At 38.0% G+C, this 17,166-nt stretch overlaps 1 long non-coding RNA gene across 1 annotated transcript in view; it reads right to left on the bottom strand.

Annotated features, from left to right (window-relative positions):
- LOC129486718 (uncharacterized) overlaps positions 1-14,321 on the bottom strand; it is a 139,550-nt gene extending 125,229 nt beyond the window's left edge. Inside the window, exon 1 of the long non-coding RNA XR_008659062.1 lies at positions 14,229-14,321. This is a non-coding gene — a long non-coding RNA (uncharacterized lncRNA). The remainder of the gene's footprint in view (positions 1-14,228) is intronic.
- Positions 14,322-17,166: the final 2,845 nt, after the last annotated feature.

The following is a 17,166-nucleotide window of genomic DNA, read 5'->3' as shown; positions in this document are numbered from 1 at the left end:
CTGTGAAGAAAGTCAATGGTAGCTTGATGGGAATAACATTGAATCTATAAATTACTTTGGGCAGTATGACCATTTTCACGATATTGATTCTTCCTATCCACGAACGTGGAATTATTTTTCCATTTGTTAGCATCCTCTCTTCTTTCCTTGAGCAGTGGTTTACAGTTCTCCTTGAAGAGGTCCTTCACATCTCTTGTAAGTTGTATTCCTAGGTATTTTATTTCTCTTCGCAGCAATTGTGAATGGGAGTAAAATGTCTCATTCATATTTATAATTATGCCTCCTTTCTCATTCTCAGTGTTCTTTTGTGTTCTCTCTCTCTCTCTCTCTCCTTGACCATAATTGCCAATTCATTATTTACCTGCTATTTCCTTTAAGAAACTAATTTCTGGTTTCACTACTCAGGAATCAGGTCTCCTGTTTTCTAATTTTTTTAATTTTAATATTCAATTCTTGGTTGTACTTTTATTTTGTCAGCATTCACCCCACTCCCAGATTTTACCCAGGATAGATGGCACAGAATTCTAAGATCTGCTGTCTTCTCTCCTTTAAACACTTAAGATAGACAAAGCACACCTGAATGCAGAGAATAAATGTCATCAGAAAGTAGCTAGTGAGACACTTATTAGGATGTATCTCCTGCTCTCTCCTCTCAGTGAACTTTCTTGCCATTGAAGAGTTAGGCATCCAATTTATTGCTTTTAGACCACTCCACTGGACAATGAGCCCAACTACTGAACCAAAGTACTTGACTACTGGTCTAATGAGAATTCAGGAATAAATTTATTTCTCAAGTACTTGTGAGGTGGCCCAAGCCTAATCATGAATGAGAGCAGAGATACATCTCAGCCTCTCCACATCCCTCAACCTCTGTCTTGACATCTCTTATGTTTGGTCCTGTTGAGAGAGAGAGAGAAAGAGAGAGTGAGATAAAGCTTCTACTTTTTATGAGCCCTTGATCTTATGCTGTCTTTGAACAGGAAAGGGGACTTACTTAGATATTTTGAGAGCATGTTGATAGACACTCTCTGATTATATGGTTCCCTATATTGTTCCCCAATGATAGAAACTAAGTTAAGAAGAATATAGAGTAAAGATAGACCATGAAATATATATCTGTGGACAGCCAAAGACCTTTAGAATATAAGGAGCCTGCTATGTGATCTCAGGATATGACTGACTGATGTCATGTTTTTAATTGTGCAAATTATTTGTTGTATAAATTTATGAAGTTTGAGAAGTTTGTTACATGTGTATAATGTTAGGTGATCAAGTCAGGGTCTTTAGGGTGTCCATCACCCTAGCACAATACATTTTTGTAAGTATAGTTACCCTATTCTGTTATCAGACATTGAATCTCTTCCTTCTATCTTACTATATGTTTGTATTGTTTAATCCAGTTCTATTCATCCTCTCCCTGCTCCCACTCAGACCTTCATACCCTTTTCAGTCTCGTTATGTATCTTTCCATGCTCTACCTCTATGTGAGCAAATATTTTATCTCCCACATATAAGTGAGAACATGTGATATCTGCATTTTTGTGCCTGGCTTACTTCACTTAAGATAAAGACTTCCAGTTTTATCTATGTTGCTGCAAATGGCATGATTTCATTCTTTTTTATGGTTACATGGTATTACATTGTAAATACATATCACATTTTCTTTAGCCATTCATCTTCTTAAGGTGATTTTATATTTTTGCTATTGTGAATAGTACTGCAACAAATATGCAAATGCAAATATCTCTTTGACATATATATTGATTTATTTTCTTTTGGGTAGATACTCAGTAGTATCCAGTAGTGGAATGCTAGATTGATTGGTAATTTTATTTTTAGTTTTCTTTTAAAAATCTCCATAGTGCTTTCCATAGTCAGTATACTAGTTTACATTCCCACTACAGTGTATAACACTTACCTTTTCCTTGCCATCTATTATCTATTTTCTGTTTAATAATAGCCCATTTGACTGGGGTAAGATGATACCTCACTGTGGTTTTGATTTGCATTTTGCCAACGATTGGCAATGTGGAGTTTTTCTTATACTTGTTAGGTATTTGTATGTCTTCTTTTGAGAAATGTGTATTTATGTCCTTTACCCACTTAAAAAAATAATGCTGGAATATTCTTTTTTTTAACTTTTATTTTAGGTTCAGGGGTACATACTCTGGTTTGTTATTTAAATTTTGTGTCACAGGGGCTTGGCATACAGATTATTTCATCGCCCAAGTAATAAACATAGTACCAGACAGGTAGTTTTTTGATCCTCTCCTTCCTCCCACCCTCCACCCTCAAGTAAGCCCTGGTGTCTGTTGTTCCCTTCTTTGTGTCGATGTGTACTTTATGTTTAGCTCCCACATATAAATGAGAACATGTGGTATTTGGTTTTCCATTCCTGCATTATTTTGCTTAGGATAGTGGCCTCCAGTTCTAACCATGTTGCTGCAAAGGACATTATCTCATTCCTTTTTATGACTACATAGTATTGTATGGTGTATATGTGCCACATTTTCCTTATCCAGTCTATCACTGATGGGCACTTAGGTTGATTCCGTGTCTTTTCTATTGTAAATAGTGCTGCGATGAACATACACATGCATATGTCCTTATGGTAGAACAATTTATATTCCTTTGGGTATGTACTCAATAATGAGATTGCTGGGTCAAATGATAATTATTTTTTGAGTTCTTTGAGAAATCACCACACTACTTTCCATAATGAATGAACTAATTTGCATTTACACCAGCAGTGTATAAGCATTTCCATTTCTCTACAACCTTGTTAGCATCTGTTATTTTTTGACTTTAGTAATAGCCATGATGACTGGTGTGACATGTCTGTTCAGATCATTTGCCCATTTTTTTTTTTGAGATGGAGTCTTGCTCTGTCGCCCAGGCTAGAGTGCAGAGGTGCGATCTCTGCTCACTGCCAGCTCCGCCTCCCAGGTTCACGTCATTCTTCTGCCTCAGCCTCCCGAGTAGTTGGGACTACAGGCGCCCGCCACCATGCCCAGCTAATTTTTTGTATTTTTAGTAGAGACGGGGTTTCACCATGTTAGCCAGGATGATCTCTATCTCTTGACCTCGTGATCCTCCCGCCTTGGCCTCCCAAAGTGCTAGGATTACAGGTGTGAGCCACTGTGCCTGGCCCATTTGCCCACTTTTTAATGGGATTTCTTTTTACTTGTTGAATTGTTTGAGTTCCTTGTATATTCTGGATATGAGTCCCCTGTCAGATGTTTGCAAATATTTTCTCCCATTCAACAGGTTGTCTCTTCACTCTGTTGACTGTTTTATTTCCTGTGCAGAAGCTTTTTAGTTTAATATAGTCCCATCTGTCTATTTTTGTTTTTGATGCCTGTGCATTTGAGATCTTAGCCATAAATTTGTCACATAGATCAATGTCCAGGAAGGTTTTCCCTAGGTCTTTTTCTAGTATTTGTATAGTTTTGGGTCTTGGTTTGAAGGCTTTAATTCATTTTGAGTTGACTTTTGTGTATGGTGCAACGTAGGGGTCCAGTTTCTTTCTTCTGCATATGGCTATACAATTTTTCCCGGACCATTTATTGACAGGCCTTACATTGTTCTTTCCCCAGTGTAAGTTTTGTCAGCTTTGTCAGAATCAGTTGGCTGTAAATACCTGGCTTTATTTCTAGGTTCTGTATTCTGTTCCATTTGTCTATGTGTCTGTTGCTATACCAATACCATGATGTTTTGCTTACTATAGCCTTGTAATACATTTAGAAATCAGGTAATGTGATGCCTCCAGCTTTGTTCTTTTTGCTCAGATTGCTTTGGCTATTCAGACTCTTTTTTGGTTCCATATGAGTTTTAGGATTGTGTTTTCTAATTCTGTGAAGAATAACCTTGGAATTTTGATAGGGATTGCATTGAATCTGTACATTGCTTTGGGCGATATAGTCATTTTAATGATATTAATTCTTCCAATCCATGAGCATGGTATGTGTTTTCATTTGCTTGTGTCATCTTCAATTTCTTTAATCAGTGTTTTGTAGTTTTTCTTGTATAGATCTTTAACCTCGTTGGTTAGATTGATTGATTGATTTTTTTGGTAGCTATTGTAAATGAGATTGCCTTCTTGATTCCTTTCTCGGCTAGATCATTATTGGTATATGGAAACACTACTAATTTTTTGTACACTGGTTTTCTTATCCTGCAACCTCATTGAATTCATTTATCAAATCTAAGCATTTTTGGTACAGTTTTTAGTTTTCTCTAAATATAAAATTACATCATCAGCAAAGAGGGACAGCTTGACTTCCTCTTTTCCAATTTTGATGCCTTTTATTCCTTTCTCTTGTCTGATTGCTCTGTCTAGGACTTATAGTACTATATTGAATAGGAGTGGTGAAAGTGGGCATTCTTTAGTTCCAGTTCTTAGAGATAAGGCTTCAAATTTTCTCCATTCAGTATGATGTCAGCTTTGGGTTTGTTGTATATGGCCTTTATTATTTTGAGGTATGTTCCTTCTATGTGTAGTTTGTTCAGAGTGTTTATCATGAAGGGATGCTGAATTTTATTAAATGCTTTTTCTGCATCTATTTAGATGATCTTATAATTTTTGTCCTATATTCTGTTGATGTGATACGTGTTTATTGATTTGTATATGTTGAACCATCTTTGCATCCCACTTGATTGTAATGCATTATCTGTTTGATTGCTGTTGGATTCAGTTTGCTAGTATTTTGTTGAGGATTTTTGCATTGGTGTTCATCAGAGATATTGGCCTGTAGTTTTTTTTATTGTGCCCTTATCTAATTTTGGTATCAGGGTGATGCTGACCTTGCAGAATGAATTAGGGAGAAATCTCTCCTTTTGGATTTTTTGGAATAGTTTCAGGAAGAGTACTATTAGTTCTCTGTATTTTTGGTACAGTTCATCTGTGAATCCATTCAGACCTGGTTTTTCCTTTGTTGAGAGATTTTTTAAATTATTATTACTGATTCAATCTTGCTACTTGTTATTGGTCTGTTCAGGCTTTCTATTTCTTCCTGATTCAATCTTGGTAGGTTGTATGTTTCCAGAAATGTATCCATTTCCTCTAGGTTTTCCTGTTTGTCAGCATATAGTTGTTCATAACATTCTCTAATAATGTTTTGTGTTTCTGTGGTATCCGTTGTAGTGTTTTCTTTTTCATTTCTGTTTTGTTTTTTTGGGTCTTCTTTCTTCTTGGTTAATCTAGCTAGAGGTTTACCTATTTTGTTAATCTTTTGAAAGAAACAACTTTTCATTTCATTAACATTTTTTGTCTTTATTTCATCTATTTCTGTTCTGAACTTTATTATTTCTTTTCCTATGCTAATTTGGGGTTTGGTTTGTTCTTTTTTTCTAGTTCCTTGAGATTCATTACTAGATTTTTAATTTGTAATCTTTCTACTTTCTTGTTGTAGGCATTTATTTCTATAAACTTCCTTAGCACTGCTTTTGTAATATCCCACAGGTTTTGATATGTTGCATTTTCATTTTTGTCTCAAATTTTTAAATTTTAATACTTTTTTGTTGATACAATGATTATTCAGGAACATGTTTTATTTCCATGTATATGTATAGTTTCCAAAGTTCCTCTTGGTATTGATTTCTAATTGTATTTCCATTGGGGCCTGAGAAGATGTTTTATATAATCTTGATTTTAAAAAAATTTTTGAGACTTTAAAAATTTGTGGCCTAACATATGGTCTACCCTGGAGAATGTTGCACGTGCTGATGAAAAGAATATATATTCTCCAGTTGTTGGATAGAATGTTTTGTAAATGTCTGTTAGGTCCATTTGGTCTAAAGTCAGTTTAAATCCAAATTATCTTTGTTGATTTTCTTTCTATATGACCTGTTTAATGCTGAGAATAACGTGTTAAAATATCCTAATATTATTGTATTGAAGTCTATTTATCTCTTTAGAGCTGTTAATATTTGCTTTATAAATCTGAGTGCTTCAGTGTTGGGTGCATGTATATGTAGAATTGTTGTAATCTTTTGCTATATTGGTCCCTTTATCATTATATAGTGACCCTCTGTCTTTTTTTTGGTTACTGCTCTTAAAGTTTGTTTTGTATGATACAAATATAGCTATTCCTGCTTGTTTTTTGTTTTCATATGCATGGAATATCTTTTTTCATCCTTTTACTTTCAGTCTCTGTGTGTCTTTACTGGCAGGGTGAGTTTCTTATAATCAGCATATAATTGAATCATGTCTTTTTTATCCATTTAGTCATTCTATATTCTTTTAAGTGGAAAATTTAACTTCTAATATTCAAGATTATTAATATATGAGGCTTTGTTCCTGTTATATTGTTGTTTTCTGCTTGTTTTATGTATTTTGTTCCTTTCCTTTTTCTTATTGGTTGTCCCTGTGGTTTGGTGGATTTCTGTGATAGTACAATTTGAGTCCTTTCTTTTTCTTTTTAGTGCAATTGCTTTACCGTGAGTTTTATACTTTTGTGTGTGTGTATGCATGTGTGTATTTTGTAGAGAAAAGGTCTCACTATGCTGTCCAGGCTGGTCTTGAATTCCTTGCCTCAAGAAATCTTCCTGCTTTGGCCTCCCAAAGTGCTGGTGTTAAAGGCATGAGCCACCATAATCAGACTGCTTTCATGTGTTTTCATGAGGGTAAATGCTATTCTTTCACTTCTAGGTTTAGTACTCCCTTGAGCATTTTTCTGTAGGACTGATCTAGTGGCAACAAATTCTCCTGGCATTTGCTTGTCTGAGGAAGACTATTTCTCCTTCATTTATGAAGGATAATTTTGCTAGCTGTAGTATTCTTGGCTGGCAGTTTTTTTCTTTCAGAACTTTGATTATCTCATTCTTTTCTGGCCTGTAGGTTTCTGCTAAGAAATTTGCTGTTAGTCTTATGTTGTTTCCTTAATTGGTGACTAGATGCTTTTCTCTTGTTTTTTTTTTGGATTCACTCTTAATCTTTGACTTTACACAATATGACTCTAACATGCTGCAGAGAAGACCTTTCTGCATTGTGTCTGCCTGGGGAATCACTGAGGCTCCCGTAACTCATGCCTAAATCTCATGCTAGACCTAGAAATTTTTCATCTTTTATTTTGTTAAATAGGATTTTCTAGTCATTTCTTTGTCTCTTTACCTTTGGAGATACTGATAATTCAAATATTTGATTGTTTTATGTAGTTCCAAATGTTATGAAAGCTTTGTTCATCCATTATTCTTTTATTTTTGTTTGACTGGATTATTTCAAGAAATCTGTTTTTAAGTTCTGAGATTCTTTATTCTGCCTGATCTAGTCTACTGTTGATGTCTTCAAATATAATGTATTCAATAAATTCTTCAATTCCAGAATTTCTATTTGGTTCTTCTAAAAAGAAAAGCTCTTTGGTAAATTTCTCATTCATATCCTAATTTTTTTATTCATTTGTATTGCTTTCAGAATTCTCTTGTATCTTACTGAGCTTCTTTAAAATTAACATTTTGAATCAACATTTTGAATTTGTAGGATTTCAACAATTCCTTTTTGATTTACATCTATTGCTGGAGAATTACTGTATTCCTTTGGAGGTGTCCTATTTCCTTGCTTTTTTATGCTTCCCATGTCCTAAATTGATATCTGTACATCTGATGTAATGATTGCTTCTTCTATTTTTGAATTTACTTTTGTAGGGGAGAAACTTTTTCTGATGATGTATCTATGATGTTGATTGGGTATGGTACTTTGGCTTTGATTCTGGGTACATGCAATAGTGTGGTATCTGTATGATTTTTTGGGGTGTAAATAGCATTAGTAGTATCTGTGATTTTCTCAGTGGATTAGGGTCTGTTATTAGTGGAGGCTGTGGTGAAGTCGTTCTGGAGACTGGGATGCCCCGTTGCCAGTCTTCAAGCCCTAGTAGTGGCAGCAGTGGGCTGAATTTGCTTGTTTTGTTGTTGTTGTTGTTGTTGTTCCAGAGTGGTGTATGCTGGCACCTGTGTTGGTGGTTACTGGTGGGCCTTTTCTTGGGCCTCCAGGTGGCATGCTTGGATGCTGGTAGTAGCATCAGTGGACTGGGCATGTAGGAAGGTTCTTGGGCTTCTGGGAAGCTGGTGTGGCATGGGCAAAGACAGTAGTAGTGGTGGAACAATTTTCTGGGTCTTGAGTGGTATGCATTAATGTTGGGAGTGGCTGCAATGGGCTAAGTGGGCCAGTTTCCAGGCCTTCGGATGATGCTTTCAGGTGCCAGCTGAAGTGATAGTGGCTGGCAGTTTAAGCCAAATCTCAGGCCCCCCGGAGGAGTGCTCTGGTGCCCAAAGTAGTGTATTGGTTGGAAATCCCCAGGATCTCAGGCTATATGCTTATCTTAGAGGAGGAGGTGAAACTGGGCTGGGCAGATTTGTGCTCACCCCCTCCCCACCACAATGATTAGATCAGGCATCAGCCATGGCAGGACAGGGGTGAGGTGATCCTCAGGCCCTAGGCAGAGTACTCAGGTGAAGTGTGGTAGCATCCATGCTAAGGTCCTGCCACTGGAGAGGGTGGGCTGTTCTTGGTGGCCACAGCCTGGACTGGTGATTGGGAAATGCATGTCCCTCTCTTGCCCCAGTCCTGGCAGGGCTTACCCTACCCCAAACCTTGGTAGTAGTAGGTAGCACCTAGCTTGTATCCTTGCCCTGGCCACAAGAGCCCCCCATGCAGCTGGCAACCAAGTTCTGTTGGCAGCTAACACCCTGCCCAGATCCCAGTCTTTGTCCTGGGAAAGGACAAAGACAGGAAACCGGTGCTTGTTTCTTGGCACTGGCAGCTGTAACCCATGCATCCTTTCCTTCTTAGCTCTGGCTGTGGGACTGCTCACCAGTCCCAGCAGTCACAGTCTTTCTGTAATCCCTCAATCTCGGTTCCACTGGGCCACAGGACAGTGAGTACTCTGTCAAAGGCTAGACTTGAAAATGGCACCTTGCTGTAGACCTTAGGTGTCAGAAAGTGTGTGAGACCTGGTGAGAGCTCTCTCCTTGGAGTAGTTCCATCCCGTAGTCTCCTGGCAGCTCCCTATGTTAGTTCCAGGGATTAGGAGGGCTGAGAAGCTCTCTTGTGGCCAGGATTATATGATTCCATGGTAGGGATGTGGGCTGCTGGAAGTCTCTTACTTACTATTTAGCCACATTGGGAAGTCTTCCTGGCTTTCATCTGAAACTGGCCAGAAAGGCTGCCTCCCTCCCTTTTCCTACCCTGATTTTGGTGTTTCCAGTCACTTCTCTATTGGATTCCAGTATTCTCTCTGGGATAATGTATTCAAAGTGCAACTGTCTATACACTATTTTGGTTCTTCTAATTGGAGAAGGTGGACATGAAATGCTTCTAGTCAGCCAGACATCTTGAAGCCTCTCCTCTAATTCTGTATTTTCCTCACCACTCAAAATGTGAAAGGCACATTTATTGAAGACAAATTTGAATTATTTCATTTGAATATAAAGTGAGTAAAATGCTTGGAAATATCTTTCTATATATGCTCTTGTGCTGAAATTAATTTGTAGCTTAACATCTGGTTCTAAACTTTCTTTATTGGTCACAAAGGTAATTAGAAACCCACTGCCTGGCAGCAGATACCAAAATAGAAGCTAAGGATAATAACGACTCAATAAGGAAAGCACGCATTTCTGTATTCTGAATAGCTTGCTGAAGAAAAAGCCAGATTCATTGTTTGTGTTTCTTCTAAAAACTGTAAAGACACACACACATATGGACTACATGTCCTTAGCTTTTCCAGTTTTGGTTTTCTTCAACTTGTGAAATGATTCACACCATGGAGAATTATAACTAGCCTTAAAATATTATATATGTGTACATATACAATTGTATACATACACGTTTATATACATATCTCAAATATATAACATATACTTATATATCATATATATGTATATGTGTATACATGTATGTGTGTATATATGTATATATATATCAAATGTGTATGGGCGAAGTTATGTGAAGTATAACAAGTCATCAAATGGCAATGTCATTTAAATCAGACTTTTTCAGAAAGTTGGAAATCAATCCTTGAAAGTAAATTTTATCATGCAATTTCTATGTAACTTTAGCTCATAGTTTATTTCATAGAGAATATGAACAATTTTAAATTGTTATTCTCAACTCTGAGCTTATCTCATGGGAAGAGGAGAAATATTTGACCATGAACTTTTGAAAAGCCATGGTCAATTTATTCGCATCATATTTGGCCTGGTCATGGCATTTGATGCTCTCTAGCCACATTGTCATGTAAAAACATTCACTCTACTGTCTCCACCCATGAATGTCTCTTTAGTTTTATGGGTTGTCACTCAATTAATCAGAGTAGGGTGTTTTCATTTCAAGTAATTAATATGAATTAATTAATATAAATTAATATAAAAAGGTTTGGGATGTCATATCCCAATATATACAGATATTGAAAAGAACCTTTTTCTTTGTCCCATGCAGTTTCCAGGACTTCCATGTTTCTGGTAAATGTTGGCTTAAGTAAACAGAATCAGGAGAGGGATGACTGTAGGGCTCTGCAAGAAGCCTTCTGGCCAGGTTCAGATGAAAGCCAGGAAGACTTCCCAATGTGGCTAAATGGTAAGTAAGAGACTTCCAGCAGCCCACATCCCTACCATGGAATCATATAATCCTGGCCACAAGAGAGCTTCTCAGCCCTCCCAATCCCTGGAACTAACATAGGGAGCTGCCAGGAGACTACGGGATGGAACTACTCCAAGGAGAGAGCTCTCACCAGGTCTCACACACTTTCTGACACCTAAGGTCTACAGCAAGGTGCCATTTTCAAGTCTAGCCTTTGACAGAGTACACACTGTCATCCAGGCAGGGGAGTGGAGAGTAAAGAGGGGAAAATTGGTGAGGATTCAGGTTAAGGCTGGAAAAACAAAATGCAGCCAATTCATTGAGAAATTTGAATTCCAGGGTAAGGATTTTAGACTTTATTATATTAAATACAGTTCATCTCCATTATTCATGAATCCTGTAGTTGCAAATTTGCCTACTAGCTAAAATTTGTAGCCCCCAAATCAATGCTCATGTTGTTTTCACCATCATATGGTGACATGTCTTTGGGTCTCCTGATATGCATGTTCCCAGCTAATGTCGAACAAGGCAGTGCTTTTCCTTATTTCAGCTCCCATACTGTACATGAGGATCTCTTCTCAGGTATATTTAAAGCCATGTTTTTTACATTTTTGTCCTTTTTCTTGGTGATTTCATGTTTAAAATGAGCCATAAAGGTAGTGGCCAAAGTCTTGCATAAAGTTCTTATGTGAAAGAATATGCCTTATGGAGAAAATACATGTGTTAGATAAGCTTTGTTCAGGCAGGAGGTATAGCGCTGTTGATTGTGATTTCAGTGTCAATCAACAATATGTATTAAATAAGATGTCTTTAAAAAGAAAACACATGCATAATGTTATATATTGATCAATTGAAGAAAATATTGTGACTAGAGTCTTGCAGGAATGTAACCTTTTATTTTGCTTAGGAAGAATGGCTTAGTATTCACTGAGTGTTCCTGGTGATTTTATAGAAAATAACTGCTGTGATGAATACACATTGCCTGTAACATTTTTTTTTTTTTTTCTAAATGCAAAGGGGAATCACCAACAGGTTGAAGGAAGACCATATAGCATGCATGTGCATGTCTTTGCACATTTTGATGTAAGGCAAGAGATAGATGCCTGAATGTTTTGAACAAAACTTACATTAGCACCTGCACAGAGTTGTGTTACATAGAGTATTACATTCTATAGTGGGCCCAGTATTTTTCCTAATTGTACTACAAGTGTGTGCACATGCACATATGTACACACACACACACACACATAAGCACACAAAATACTGCCCACCTCAAACCTGGGGACCGTAACCTGAGCTCCATGCTTTAGAGGGCCTCATTTTGGCCTTCTTCCAGTCATGCCAATTCCATAATGCTTAGCAGTTTATGCGGCTAAGAAGATGTATCCATCTAGAGCTCATGCAATTGCCCCACCCAACTCTTCCTAGAATACCCATCAAGTTAGAGAGCATCTAGATTTTCCTGTCCAAATGGACCCAACCCCCTCTCTCTTTGCCTTGTCTATCTGCCAGTACTGCTGGTGTGTGCTGCTGGTGTGTGCTGCTGGTGTGTGCATACCTGGCCTGATGGCCATTTGTGGGATGTGTGGAAAGAAGTTTGACGTGAGAACTGGGTATAGACATTTGGGTATCCCTGAAGTGAGAGACAAAGATGGGATTGGGAAGCAAAATAAGCAGACATGGGCAGGGCCAGAAGTCAGCAAATGGCTCTCCCCAACCTACCATGTTCTAGAGAGGAATTTGAAGGAGTCCAAACATTTCAAATTTATATTTGAAACTCTATGACTTGTTTTTTATGAGAGGAGAATAATAATTATTTTCTTTAGTCATTTATTAACTTGATTTATAGTAAACATTTATAAATACCTATGCTATAGGGGGCTCCACTTAGTCTTACCCTGGCCCCATAAATGTTATCAGCCACTCTGTACACATTTATACACACACACACATGCAGCTGCCCCCATTTAACCAGATGTAGCCATTTCTATAGCTGTATCATTAGTTCATTCAACAAATATTTCTGAGCACCTTTTGTGTGCCAGGCATAGTTTTAGGCACTGACAATTGAAGAGTAGACAAAAGAGAATCCCTCCATCCATAGAGCTTATGATTTAGTGCAGTAGTTTTCAATCCTGAAAGCACATTAGAATTTTCTGAAAAGTAAATTAAAAAAATCTGATACTGAGTTTACATTTGGTCTCATCATCCCAAAACCAATTATCTGGGGATGAGACCAAGGCATCAAGTATTTTTTAAAGTTGACCAAATGATTCCAATGTATGATCAAGATTGAGAACAGCCATTCTAGCATACTAACAACCACTTAAAAGGTGCTTATTCTGTGTCAGTCGTAGTTTTTGTTAACAACTTTACTGAGGTATCACTGATATACAGAAAACATTGCACATGTTTAATGTATACAATTTGCTGAGTTTGGACATATGAATACACTCGTGATACTATCACCACAATAAAGGTAATAAATATGTCTATCACCCCCAAGTTTCCTTATGTCTCTGTTTCTTTCTTCCTTTCCCTTCCCTTCTTTCCTTTCTTCCTTCCTCTCTTTCTTTTACTCTTTTCTTTCTTTGTGCTAAGAACACTTAATATGGGATCTACCTTTTCCACAAATATTTAAGTGCGCAATACCATACTGTTAACTATAGGCATTATGTTGTACAGCAGATCTCCAGAACGTATTTGTCTTGTGTAACTGAAACTTGATATGCATTGAACAACAATTCCCCATTTCCCCTTTCCCCCAGCCCCTGGCAACCATCATTCTACTATCTGATGAGTTGACTATTTTAGATAGCTCATATAAATGCAATCATGCAGTATTTGCTGTTTGTAACTGGCTTATTTCAGTTTGCGTAATGTCCTCCAGGTTCATCCACGTTGTTACAAATGGTAGGATTTTTTTCTTTTTTAAGGCTGAATAATATCCTGTTATATGTATGTGCTACATTTTAAAAATCCATTCATCTGTCAGTGGACATTTAACACAGTTTTAAGCACTTTACATATCTTATCTCTTAATTTCCACAATAAACTTCAGAGCTAGGCATTATTGTATCCCTCCTTATCAAGAAACTGACACACCTGGAGAAGTTAGGCTTCAGCGTTCCTGCTCTAAACTGTTACTCCATGTTTGCTCTCACCACACTTGGTTGGTCCAGGTGTGGACCCTTGACTCAATGTAATCAGTGCTTTTCCCTAGGAATTGTAAGTGGTGGGAATGGTGGAAATGGGAAGCTAAGAAGCTGGTAGAGGGAATAATGTCTCTTTGTGAAGGAAAACTTTATAGACCGTAGATAAAGCTGTTATGAGCTGAGAAGCATACCTCATGAACACTGTAAGCACCCAAGACCTTATTTTAGCTATTTCGAAGGCCCACCCAGATCCCCAATCTTCTTACAGAAGACCGTGTTACAAACAGAAGCACTGCATCCCGAGGCATTTATAAAACCTTGGCTTGGCTTTATAAACTGTAGTTGAATTCTGTTAACCATCAAATTCCCATTTTGTCTAAACTAGTTCAAGTTGGGAGACATTTGTGAATAAAAGTTTGCTAATATACAGTTGTATTAGTCTGTTCTCACACTGCTACCCGAGACTGGGACGTTTATGAAGAAAAGAGATTTAATTGACTCACAGTTCTGTGTGGCTGGGGAGGCCTCAGAAAATTTACAGTCACGGCAGAAGGGAAAGCAGGCACGTCTTCCTGAGGTGGCAGGACAGAGAAGCAAGCAAAGGAGGAACTTGCCAAACACTTATAAAACCGTCATGTCTCGTGAGAACTCACTCACTATCACGAGAACAGCATAGGGGAAACTGACCCCATGATCCAATCACCTCCCACCAGGCTCTTCCCTCAACACCTGGGGATTACAATTCATGATGAGATTTAGGTGAGGATACAAAGCCAAACAATATCAATAGTCTATTGGGTGTATTCTTTAAATGCCACATTTTGTTCACTCAATTAGCAGTGTTGAATGACTTTATCATGAACTCTATATCCATGACTCCATCATGACCTGAGCTATGTCTTAATTTGTGATGTTTAGACAGTTGCTTAAGCCTGGACTGTAAGCAGCAATGTCTTCAGTAGTGGCTGATTCTTTTTGTGAAATTGGAATCTCTCAAGAGTGACTGATGAGGCTCACAGGATGTTGGCCTTCTATAATGCCATCCTGTCAGTACATATTTTAGTCCATGCTGAATCCAGGACCCTGAGAAACCTTATAGCCTAGAATTTGATTCTATATATGGTCAAGAACATACACAACATACCTCTGCATTGGATCTTTCGGGTTTTTTTTGTTTTAATTTTGGATGAAAAGCTCTCAGCATATTAATTCCAGAATATACACTGAATGACATCAAGCCAATCCTTGTACATTAAGGCTATTGTATGTAACATGGAGTCTAATTAATTTAGAATTGTAGAATTTATTATTTTGTTTCCTGATGGCATTTTGGAGTGATTTTAGACTACATACTGTTGCTCATCATTTTTTAAAAAATAAGATTCTATGAAGATTAGACGATACCATTTTAGATAAACAGTAAAATGGGCAAGAGATGAGCAAGTCTTCAGTGGAACATGTATTTAATTGCTTAAATATACTCTGATTACTTTATCTTCTGCCACTGCATGAATAACTACAGGAGCCCAGAAGACTGTGTTACAAACATAGAAGCACTGCATCCCAAAGCATTTATAAAACCTCCCAAATATTAGCTTCATTCTGGCTCCATCGTACTGACCTCTGGTATTGTAATCGTCATCATTTTCCTCTAAGACCTCTCCCCCAGTATATTACAAGTGTATTTGTATTTAAAGCATTATATCCAGGCGCAGTGGCTCACGCCTGTCATCCTAGCACTTTGGGAGGCCAAGGCGGGCGGATCACGAGGTCAGGAGATCGAGATCATCCTGGCTAACACGGTGAAACTCCGTCTCTACTAAGAATACAAAAAATTAGCCGGGCATGGTGGCGGGCGCCTGTAGTCCCAGCTACTTGGGAGGCTGAGGCAGGAGAATGGTGTGAACCTGGGAGGTGGAGCTTGCAGTGAGCCGAGATCAGGCCACTGCACTCCAGCCTGGGCGACAGAGCGAGACTCCGTCTCAAAAAAAAAGAAAAAAAAAAGCTTTATAAGTATTTTACTTGTCACCTTTTAAGACTGATTTTCTGAAGGGGCTTATCTTTGAACCTTACGGATCTGTGCAGGCTGCAGTGAATTAAAGCATGAATTTTCTCTCTCACTGGCTCCGTGCACTAGGAATTGGTGCACACCAGCAGGTGGCAGCAAAAATAAATAAATAAGCTAAACAATGAATCAAAAATACCCAGACAAAGAGGGCCTGTTATTTAAATCTTCCAGTTTCTCAACCTCCTATCTTTCTCATTTCTGTTCATTTTCTCTGATTTTGAAAATTTGGCAGAATGATTTGTTGATGTAACAATATGAGTTTTAATTTCATTGATGTGGAAGAATCAGAAAGGATGGAAACCAAGCTTTATTTAATTTTTTGCTTTTTACTTGCCTTGGTGCTTATCTGCCTCCAAAGAGGTCTTTGTCAAGCCTTCCAGCTGATGCTAAAGACAGTACTTCATCTTTGGCTGCAGTGAAAGCTGGAACTCATTAAGGAGATTTTTGTGGGTGATTCAGAGAGGTAGGAGAAAGAGGTGTTTGGGAAGTATAGAAAGGGGAGATTTTCCAGGACTAGGGGGGAGAAAGGCTGCAGGTTCTGAGAACAGCGGGTACCTGTGGTCCCTCTCCATGGTATGACAGGGTGAAGGCAGAACCCGTGGGCTTGGATGCTGCTAAGTGTCAGGGGAATTAGGGAGGATGGATAATTGGAGGGTCCATTCCAAATATTTTATCCCACACAAGATTACTGGGATCTTCATCTGAACCTAGGGTAGGAGAACCCCCAAAATAATAACGACGAAAACTTAATGTCGTGATAACTCAGTGTGATGTGTGTTCAGTCTCAGATTTATTTAGATTTGGAGAATATAAAGTTGAATAACATTTTAGACCCTCAAGTTTCTAGTGCAAGTTCTATCCTTTGCACAATCTTAGGGTTTTATTCTGCAGAAACAACTTGTCCCATAATGGGTATGATTGAAACTTTGTCCTAGAAACCTCCTCTCTTGATGAAAAGTGGAGATATTTTCGGCCTTGTATTGTGTGTCATCATCTATTCCTTGATGAAGGCCTATTCCCGATGAAGGAATAGGTTGCCCTACCAGCCACTGAGTGTCCTTGGAGCATCAGTCATTCTATTTCAGTCCCGGTAACAAGGGGACAGAGGAGACACAGGGGCCTGGCTTATAAGTTATTCTTTGTATCTAAACTGTCCCCATCTGTACTATCAGTTCACAGGCCAAGAAACTAAGGATATAAGGATTATAGTTTTCCACTTAAGACATTTAAAAACTAAACCCATATTGACCATCTAAACTTCCACAAGTGCCCCCCAAGTTTTTAAGACATTATCTCACTGATATTCCTTGAAACCTTACAAAACAACATTATTTTCCAATTAAAAAGATGCCACATGTCTGTGTTTGGATGCT

Source organism: Symphalangus syndactylus, chromosome 7 (assembly GCF_028878055.3).
Source record: "Symphalangus syndactylus isolate Jambi chromosome 7, NHGRI_mSymSyn1-v2.1_pri, whole genome shotgun sequence".
In the NCBI taxonomy this organism is placed as follows: Eukaryota; Metazoa; Chordata; class Mammalia; order Primates; family Hylobatidae; genus Symphalangus; species Symphalangus syndactylus.
Note: the sequence above shows the minus strand (reverse complement) of the source record. Positions and strands in the feature narration are given on the sequence as shown.